We start from the raw sequence: 10,106 nt of genomic DNA, 5'->3' as shown, positions 1-10,106 counted from the left end.
TTGTTCTCTTGCTATAACAGAAATGCTGCAACATATAATTCCATGTTTCCCGGCTGCCTTACAATTTCATTTGCACACATATGAAGGTATATCTGTAGGATAAATTTCTAGAATGATAACTGAGTTATCAAAGAGTATGTGTGCTTAAATTTCGAGGGGGGTACTGGGAATTGAATTCAGGGGCACTCAACCACTGAACCACATTCCTAGCCCCATTTTGTATTTTATTTAGAGATAGGGTCTCACTGAGTTGCTTAGCACCTCACTTTTTGATGAGGCTGGTTTGATGAGGCAGGAGGCGATCCTCCTGCCTCCACCTCCCAAGTCGCCAGGATTACAGGTGTATGCCACTGTACCTGGCTTAAATTTTGATATACATTATCTATTGCTCTTCTGAATTGTTGCACAGATTTATATTTCCATCTTCTGTTGAGATTTTTTTGAAGTATGAAATGCATATATTATTGAATAATTTAGATTTTTTAAAAAAATTATTTTATTCAAGTTTTATCTACATTTAAAAGTTATTCTGACTTTTGTATCTTAAAAGAGACCTTATAGGGTTGTGTTCCTTTAAAAAGTCAGGAATTTGAAGCCTCAAATATAAACAATTTCTAAGATTAGGTAAAAATATTTTGAACTCAGGTTATGCACAATTGTGCGATACTGAGTACATAATCTACCAATACACTCTCTTTGACATTTGTTCACCATTGTGCATTTTCTCATTCTCATTTTCTTACATCTCACCTGGTAACAAAGGGATTAATAGTATCTTCTTGATATTTTTATTTTTAATTTTTAAAAATATCTTTATTTTATTTTTATGTGGTGCTGAGGATCAAACCCAGAGCCTCGCACATGCTAGGCGAGTGCTCTATCGCTAAACCACAATCCCAGCCCCTTCTTGATATTTTTAAATGCTCATCTGGTTAAGTCTTTTTCAAAACAACACGAACATTATCTTTTGTTTCATTTTGCTTTTCCATGTTTCTTGTTTCTTTGGTTCTCACACATTTTTCTTTTGTTGTATTGCATTTCTCTAAGGACTGAGCCTGGCATTATGATTTTGTTTCTTTTTGTTAATATCACCGACTTTTAAAAAAATCATTATTAACTTTGAAAAGGCATTTTGTTATTATCCCTAACCAAAGCATTTTAGGTGAGGAGGAGTATCTGATTGGAGTCACATATATCTTAGATTGGTTAGTAGTTCTCAGTGGGGAAGCTATTTGTGTTTTGGGTGGGAATATTCATTGTGACAAATAAAAAAATTCCCACTCATTTCCATAGGCCTCTTTTTTAAAAAAATATTTATTTTTTAGTTGTAATCGAGCATAATATGTTTATTTTATTTATTTATGTGGTGCTGGGAATCAAACCCAGGGCCTCTCACGTGCAAGGCGAGCACTCTACCGCTGAGCCACAACCCCAGCCCCCATATGCCTCTTAAAGAGAGAACTTCTATGCTGTGTTATAACCAATTTGAAAGAATAGACTGTACTTTTTTCATCATTGATCCTAAGTTTAGAACAATGCCATGCAATTAATAAGAAGTCTAAAAATATTTATTGGATGAATATAATTTCTTAACCTCTGTGGCAAGGCTTGCTTTGCACACCCCCCTCCTATAGATAAGAGATTTCACATGCTTTGATAGACACATGGGCTGTAAACTCTGCCTGTTGTGCTCTTGGTCATCATTTTATAATGGTTTTAGTGTACATACTGAGAGTGCATATGTTTAACTCATTTATTTGTTGACCCAGCATTTGTATTATTAGGTATTATTGAACAAAAATGCATACAGATTTGCAAAAAGAAACATGTATGAGACTGTTCATAACAATTTTGTTTGTATTAATCCCAAACTGTAAACTACCAAAATGTCATAAGCGTGGCACAGAATAGTTATACATAATGCCATCTATACTTACTAATACCGGGGAAACAAAATCAATACAAAAGATCAAGTACTCTAAGCATTCTTTTAGATAAAGTTTTATTTATTTATTTATTTATTTATTTGTGGTGCTGGGGATTGAATCCATGGCCTTGTGCATGTGAGGCAAGCACTCTACCAACTGAGCTATATCCCCAGCCCTTAGATAAAGTTTTAAAAGGTAAAATTAAACTACAATGTTAGAAATAAGGAGACCTGCTACTTTTTGGAAAAAAAAAACATGGAAGAGAGACTGTAAGTGCTTGTGGAGGAATCTTGTGATGAATGGATAATGGTCTTTTTCCTGATATGGGTGATGGTTACTTGGGTGTGTTTAATCATTTTGTCTAATTATGATTTATGTATTTTCAGTATATGTGTCATTCCTACCAAAAAACCTTACTTTCTGTCATGTATAACTAAAAAGAACAAATGAAAAAATATTTGAAACAAAAAAAATCTAATACAATCATATGAGTATACAAAGACTTAGTATCTGTAAGTTAGGCATATTGGGAAAATTTGGGAAGGACTGAAAAGGAAGAAGCGGATTTGTCATCCACAGATAATATCAACGTGTATACATGGAAAAATCCCCCTCTCAAAAATCCCAAAGGACAAATTAGCAGAATCTAACAATGTTGTTGGATGTGAAATTGACATTGAAAATAAATTTTGTTGATCATATTATCAAATAATTTTTGTATAAGCAGCAAACAGAAAACAATTAATAGGTAAAATTTATAATAATAAAATTAATGAAGTAAAATTATCTAATATCAAGGAATAAATGAAATTTGCTATGAAAACCAACATTTCTCTCATTACATTAAAGATAAAAGTTGAAGAAAATCTAGATGAATTAAATGATATACTATTTTTCTCTGGACTGGTTGGTTTGTTATTTTTTATTTATATGTAAGTTATTCCAAATATATTCATAGATTCAATAAAATGACAATCAAAAACCCAACAAAATTTCTTGTGAAATTTGACAAGGTTATTCTCAAATTACATGGGAATGCAAAAGCCAAAATTAGAATTATCTTGAAGGGTATTAACAAGTTGGGAAGCCTTGTACTACTGGATATATCCAGGCTTATTATAAAACTATGGTAATTCTTGTTTTGGTATACAGATAGATAAGTAGAACAATGAAAAATATTAGTATATCCAGATATAAGTTCAGACATGAATGGAACTTTGATTTTTTGACAAGTGGAATGTGGCAGTGGAAAAAGGAGAGTTTTTATAATAAGTGAACCTGGGACAACTGGGTAATCATATGGGGGACAAAAGCAGCAATCTTTTCCTCAACATAAGAGTAATTTCCTATCCTATACATAAGATATATATGTAATTTCCTATACATAAGAGTAATTTCCTGGGTCTAGGGATGTGGCTCAGTGGTAGAGAGCTTGCTTGGCATGTATGAGATATTGAGTTTCAACCCTAGAAACACAAAAAATAATTCCATATATATCATAAATATAAATATGAAAAGCAAAATAAAACCTCTTAAGAGTAAATATAGGATGGGCTGGGGTTGTGGCTCAGTGGTAGAGCACTGCCTAGCATGTGTGAGGCACTGGGTTTGATCCTCAGCACCACATAAAAATAAATGAATAAAATAAAGGTCCATAAACAACTAAAAATGTGTATATATATATATATATATATATATATATATATATATATATATATATGTAAATATAGGAGAATATCTTCATGCTCTTAGGATAGGGAAATTGTTCTTAAACACCAGACTAAGTAACTAACCATGAAGGATATGATCTGCAAGTTAAAATTAAGACTTTCTCAAAAGTCCACTAATATCATGGAAAAGAAAGGCACAGAGTTAAAGATAAGATTTGTAGGGGCTGGGGCTCAGTGGTAGAGCACTTGCCTAGTATGTGTGAGGCACTGGGTTTGATCCTCAGCACCACATACAAATGAATAAATAAAATAAAGGTCCATCTACAACTAAAAAAATAAAAACAAAGATTTGTAGTACATATAGCTAATAAAAAGACTAACAGTGAAAATACATAAAGAACTTCTATATATACATAAGAAAATACAAACAATCCAATAGTAGTGATGCTCAAAATCATGAACAGTCACTTCACAAAGAAGAAATCATATGATAAAAGCATATAAGATTGCTCAATTCCATTTATAATTAGAGAAATGCCAATTTAGACTACATTAAGATACCAAAATATAGCTGCAGAGTTGGGAGAAAAAATTAGAGTCTGACAAGATTTATTGGTAGTGAGAGTGTGGAACAACTTTAACTCTCATAAAATGCAGGTGAGAATGTATGAGATCACTGTTCTTCTAGGTGAAACCAAGTGTGGCCTGTTGTAGTTGCGTGATTTTGATTATTTAACCCAAACTACAAACTGCTGAGAGTGGGTATGGCAAACTTGATAGTAATATTTTCTGCATAGGGGAAGGAGGCCATTTGATAGAATAAACTGAGGTTGCTTTCCTGATGAGAGTCTAACAGCTGTATTAGCACTGGTCTGCTTGATGACAGTCATCATGTCATAAATGGATCGTCATTTATCTGAGAATGATTTAACCTTCTTTTAAAATTTAAACTATTGTTACTTTGAGCTTTCAACCTCTCAAAGATATAAGTAATGCTCAAAAATATGCCTTTTGGGGGGTTACCATTTTGGAGTGCTTGCTATATGCCAGGCACAGTACCAAGAGCTTCACATTCAAATTATTCCATTGAATGAACTCAACAACACTTATGAAGTCAGTACTGAGATAAAGAGGTTGAACTGAAGTGAGTTGAGGTCATCCATGTTTTGTCTTTACACTACATATTCTTAACTCTACATTATTGCCTGTTGATCATTATATAAGCCTTATATATCTTTGTGTTCTTCATAATGCCTAACAGTGCTTTGCATGTAGTTCTTGATTCATATATATCACCTAAAATATTGATGTGGACTAATCAGACCAAATAAAGCATTCATCAGTTTTTGACAAAAGAACCCCCTACCTTTTTTTTTAAGTACTGGAGATCGAACCCAGGGACATAACTGAGCTAGCTACATACCCAGTTCTTTCCAATTGAAAAAAAATTGAGACTCCTTTAAGTTGATGAGGCTGGCTTCCTGGGTTGCTTGGATTATAGGCATCCTAGGAGCATATTTGGCTCCTAGGAAATTTTATTGCCATTCATTCATTCATTCATTTATTCATCTAAGATGAGTCTTACATAAGCTTTCAATTCTTTGTTTTAGCCAAATAAATTTTCAGTACAGAGTGAGATAAATTTGTAGATACTAACAAAACATATATTGCCAATAAGTTTTTGCACTTTAATAGCAGTTTTTCCATAACAAAGTCCAGACTGAAAATCATCACAAAGGAAAGTATCAGGGATTCAATTTCTTTATATAGTATGTTCTAAAGTTCTTTTTTAAAAATAAAAGGCAAAGACATTCTGTTAATAGTATTCAAATTGTGAAATATTAACTCCTTTTCCAAAATAAATCATTGAAAGCATTCTTGTTTTTCTTTTTTTTTAAAAAAAATTTGTTGTAATTAGTTTTATACATGATCGTAAAATGCACTTTGACACATTGTATACAAATGGACCACAACTTATCCTTCCTCTGGTTGAACATGGTGCAGAGTCACATGGATAGTGTAATCATACATGTATAAAGGGTAACAATGTCCATCTCATTCCATTGTCCTTCCCATCCCTACAGCCTCTCCCCTTCCTTCACTTCCCTTTGTACAATTCACAGTTTCCTCATTCTTCCCTATCCCCATTATGGATTAGCATTCACTTATCAGAGAAAACATTTGGCCACTGATTTTTTTGGGTTTGGCTTATTCTCCAGCTCCATCCATTAACTACAAATGCCATAATTTTATTCTTTTTTTAAAGGCTGAGTAATATTCCATTGTGTGTGTGTGTGTGTGTGTGTGTGTGTGTGTGTGTATGTGTGAGTATCACATTTTCTTTATCCACTCATCTGAAGGGCACTTAGGTTGGTTCCATAGTTTAGCTGTCATGAATTGAGCTACTGTAAACATTGATGTGGCCACATCACTTGTAATACCCTGACTTTAAGTCCTTTCGTTATAAACTGAGGAGTGGGATAACTGGGTCAAATGGTGGTTCCATTCCAAGTTTCTGAGGAATCTTCATGCTGTGAAAGCACTCTTATTTTTCATCATTCATTTTCTCATTGCCATAAGCCGTAAAATCATGTCATAATTTCTACTAACCAGAGATAGATATGTATCATCTCAGAAAAGCAGCAGGAACACAATTATTAAATACAGATTTTCCCTGTTTTAAATAAAAAGTATTCCTTTACCATTTTGATAAATAGTTATTGAGTGTTTATTTTGTTCCAGGTACTACTTACTCTGATATTCATGGCCAAAAGCACACGTTTGTTGGAAGAGGCATACAACAAAGATGAAACACATAATAGACTGTCAGGCAGTGAAAAATGTTAGGAAAAAATAGGAGAGTGAAGAGTGAATGAAGATGTATTGGTCAAGGAAGGTCCCTCTGAGGATGTGGTATTTGCACAAAGACTTGAATGAAGCAAAGGGAGAGTCAGGCCCATTTCCGGAGGAAGTACATTGTAGATAGAGGGGATGATATCCTAGTGAAGGAGGGGATGCTGCTAGTGAGAGACGAGAGTCCTAGGAAATGAGGTATCAGAGTTCAATGCTATAGAATGAGTACTATGTATGGAACAGAATGCACATATGCATACATACAATTAAAAAACCCTTTAGAACTTATGACAAACTTTTGGTGGTAATATTTATCCAAGATGGTGAATGAATAATTATTTCACTGGCCATCTCATTTTTGCTGAATTTTTCAAGTATTGTATTGGAAATTGTAGTGAAGAGCTTGTGAATATGGCTTCCCATGACCTTGTCTCCTGATATTTACACTCTGTGTAATCTTTCTTTCAGTGTGAACCAGACTTAACATCAGGATTCTAACAAGTAGAATATAGTATAAGTGATGGAATGTGATTAGGTTAGATGGCATCTTGTCTCTTGATTGCACTCCTCTTGCTGACATTTTCTCTTGTTCTCTTTCACTTTAATAAAACTGGCTTCCATGTTGTGATGTACCCTAAAGAGCAGCTCATGTAGTCAAGAACCAAGGGAGGCCACCAGCCAGGAACTCATGAGGAATTGAGGCCTCAGTCTAAGAGCCCTCAAGGAACTGAATTTGTTACCAACCATGTGAATAAGCTAGTAAGCTAATCTTTCACAATCAGAGTCTTGAGATGACTTTAGCCTTTAGTCATCTGTGCCTTTAGCTGGGCCCAGATCTAGAGGATCCAACTAAGCCATACTCAGACTCTTGACTCACAACTGTGGGACAATAAATTTTTGTAAGCCACTATGTTTTGGGATACTTGTTATATAGTAACAGATACCTAATACAAGGCTGCAGTTCAATCTCTAAATTGAGTGGTAATAACTGTGTAATATTTACAACTAATAATATTTCCTTGATTCGTTCTTTAGTTTTGAAACATAAAACAAGTATAAAACGAGAACAAAATTTAATGTTAAGAGGTTATTCAAATACCACTTCAAAGGTATTTGATACTGAGTATGTAAACACAGAGGAAATGTGAAATATTTCATTATGAACCAAACTTTTCACATTCTAAACAAAAATATGATATCTGACAGTTGGCATTCTGTTTCACTATTTTGAACTTTAAACACATTACAATTCTAAGTGGCCCTATGGACTATGAAAACTGTGTTTCTTGGGCTGGGGATGTGGCTCAAGCGGTAGCACGCTCGCCTGGCATGCGTGTGGCCCGGGTTTGATCCTCAGCACCACATACAAACAAAGATGTTGTGTCCGCCGAGTACTAAAAAAAGTATATTAAAAAATAAAAAAAAAATTAAAAAAACTGTTTCTTTAATATTATTGCTTAATTAATTAATATTCATTGTTATTATTTGTTTAGAATCTATTATTCAACTACAGGACTAGTTAATACCACAGGGATTTGAAACCCCAATTTCGTCCAAAGAAATTTGGAAAATTCTACTTGTTAGGAAATTACTCATGAAATAAATATGTAGCTGAGTCCATATGTGTTGGGGATGGCAATAAAAGTGGGACTTCTTATTTACATTCATGTGGAAAACAATGCTTATTAAAAGATAAATAATAATAAAAATGTAATAAATTGAAGCTAATTTATATATTATGGAAATAGTGTTCACAGCCATTGCTTAGAACTATTGTTCAGAATTACTTGCACATAGTAATAAAAAGCAGGCATAGCACACACCTTTAATCTCAACAGCTCTGCAGACTGAGGCAGGAAGCTTGCAAGTTCAAAACCAGCTTCAGCAACTTAGGAAGACCCTAAGCAACTTAGCGAGATCCTGTCTCTAAATAAAAAATAAAAAGGGCTGGGCATGTGGCTCAGTGGTTAAATGCCCTGGATTCAATCCTTAGCACACACACAAAAAAAAGCAGATCTATTTTAGTTACTTTAAAAATTATTTTAGATTCTCTACAGACAAACACCCCCTTTTGCCTGCTTTCAGGGTGACCTCTTCCCACAATCTGGTCCTTGCTGCATTATCCAGGAATATAGCAAATGCTCAATAAATAATTGTTCTATAGAATGGACCCAAATAAACCCTAACAGACTCTTCAGTTTCTCTGTAAATAAAAAGAAAAATAAACTAGAATAATATAGTTTGAAATAAATTTCAGTGATTCAGTCAGAATTAAAAAAAATTAATATAAAAACTTCATGCAGTAGATTGGAAGCATCAAAAAGACAAGTCATATATAGTTAATCTTTGCAATTCAATTTCCATAGAGGGAGGCCTGTACTTTGTGAAATTGCCCAGGGTCACAATCAAGAAAACTATCAAGCATCAAAGTTTATTACTTTTTATAAACTCACTTATAAAATATATGAAATAGTAGCTCAGGCAATTTCTGGACAAATGGCATTTGGTTCAAAGACATTTTGATTCAGCCTCTTCAGTTACCCTAGCTTCAAGAAGTAGACAAAATGAATATAAGGATGGAAGGGAAAATTAGCAAAAGATGAAGTCTGTAGTTTAGTCATGTTACTATTGGATTTTTCCTTCTGTTTTATATATTGTTTAATTCAAGGATAGCTATATGTTTTAGGAATAGAAAAATAGGGCACTATTATTTTGAGTGCCTGTAACCAGTAATAATCACTTGAGACTTATCCCAATTCTAATACACAAAGATGCTCTCACTGATATTGTTTGATCCATGTTAGTGAGCCCATCACAATTACTGGCTTAAATTCTAAAGTTGAGTGCATTTATGCTGAATAAGGCATTACAAATACCCATGGAATACTCATGAGATATGGTTCTGGCCAATAGACTGTAAATATAAGCAATATAAGTGAGGTTTATGGGAAAGTTTTTAAAGAGGACTGAGTCACATGCCATATAGTTTCACCCTTCCCAGTTTTTTTTCTTCCTGAGATTGGAACATAATGATCAGAACTCTAGCAGCCATCTGAGAGCATACAAAGAGGGTCACATCCTAAATACTCGAAGCTAGAAGGAATTCAGGTTGTCGGTGATATCATCGGGATACCCATCTTAGCCTGGCACTTGCAAACTTCCTCTTTTAACCCTTGACTTGATTAGCTGTTGTTTTTCATCTGTGTGCTATCACAACAGTGAGCCGCATAAAGGGTTCTATGTTATTTGGCATTATTATACTTCATTTGGGAATTAGAATAAAAGATCTATAATAAGTAGTTTTGTTTGCATTTGTGGTGCTCTCAGGCCTCTTTAACACTCTGCTGTTCACCTTCCTTAGTTCCCCTAATTTATGTGTCTCAACATCACCCTCATACTTCCCAATCTTTGCTTCTGTTTAATTATAGTGCCTGTCATCCCAGTTTGGTAGGAAGGAATGCTGATTTTTGCAAAAAACTGATGATCTCCTTGGCATCCCTCCCTCCCTTCCTTCCTCCCTCCCTCCCTTCCTTCCTTCCTTCCTTCCTTCCTTCCTTCCTTCCTTCCTTCCTTCCTCTCTTTCTCTCTTTTTTCACTCTCTCTTTCCTTTTTTTGCTTTCTCCACATTTTTAAAAAATTGTTGCATTATAGTTGT

The 10,106-nt window shown here is 34.1% G+C and overlaps 1 non-coding gene across 1 annotated transcript; it reads right to left on the bottom strand.

The window, feature by feature from the left end:
* Window positions 1-1,361: 1,361 nt before the first annotated feature.
* On the bottom strand, window positions 1,362-1,434 carry Trnaa-ugc (transfer RNA alanine (anticodon UGC)). The gene has a single exon. It is a non-coding gene; the product is annotated as a tRNA-Ala (tRNA).
* Between the last annotated feature and the right edge of the window lie 8,672 nt (window positions 1,435-10,106).

The sequence above is a fragment of the Callospermophilus lateralis genome, chromosome X, assembly GCF_048772815.1.
Source record: "Callospermophilus lateralis isolate mCalLat2 chromosome X, mCalLat2.hap1, whole genome shotgun sequence".
Classification (NCBI taxonomy): domain Eukaryota; kingdom Metazoa; phylum Chordata; class Mammalia; order Rodentia; family Sciuridae; genus Callospermophilus; species Callospermophilus lateralis.
Note: the sequence above shows the minus strand (reverse complement) of the source record. Positions and strands in the feature narration are given on the sequence as shown.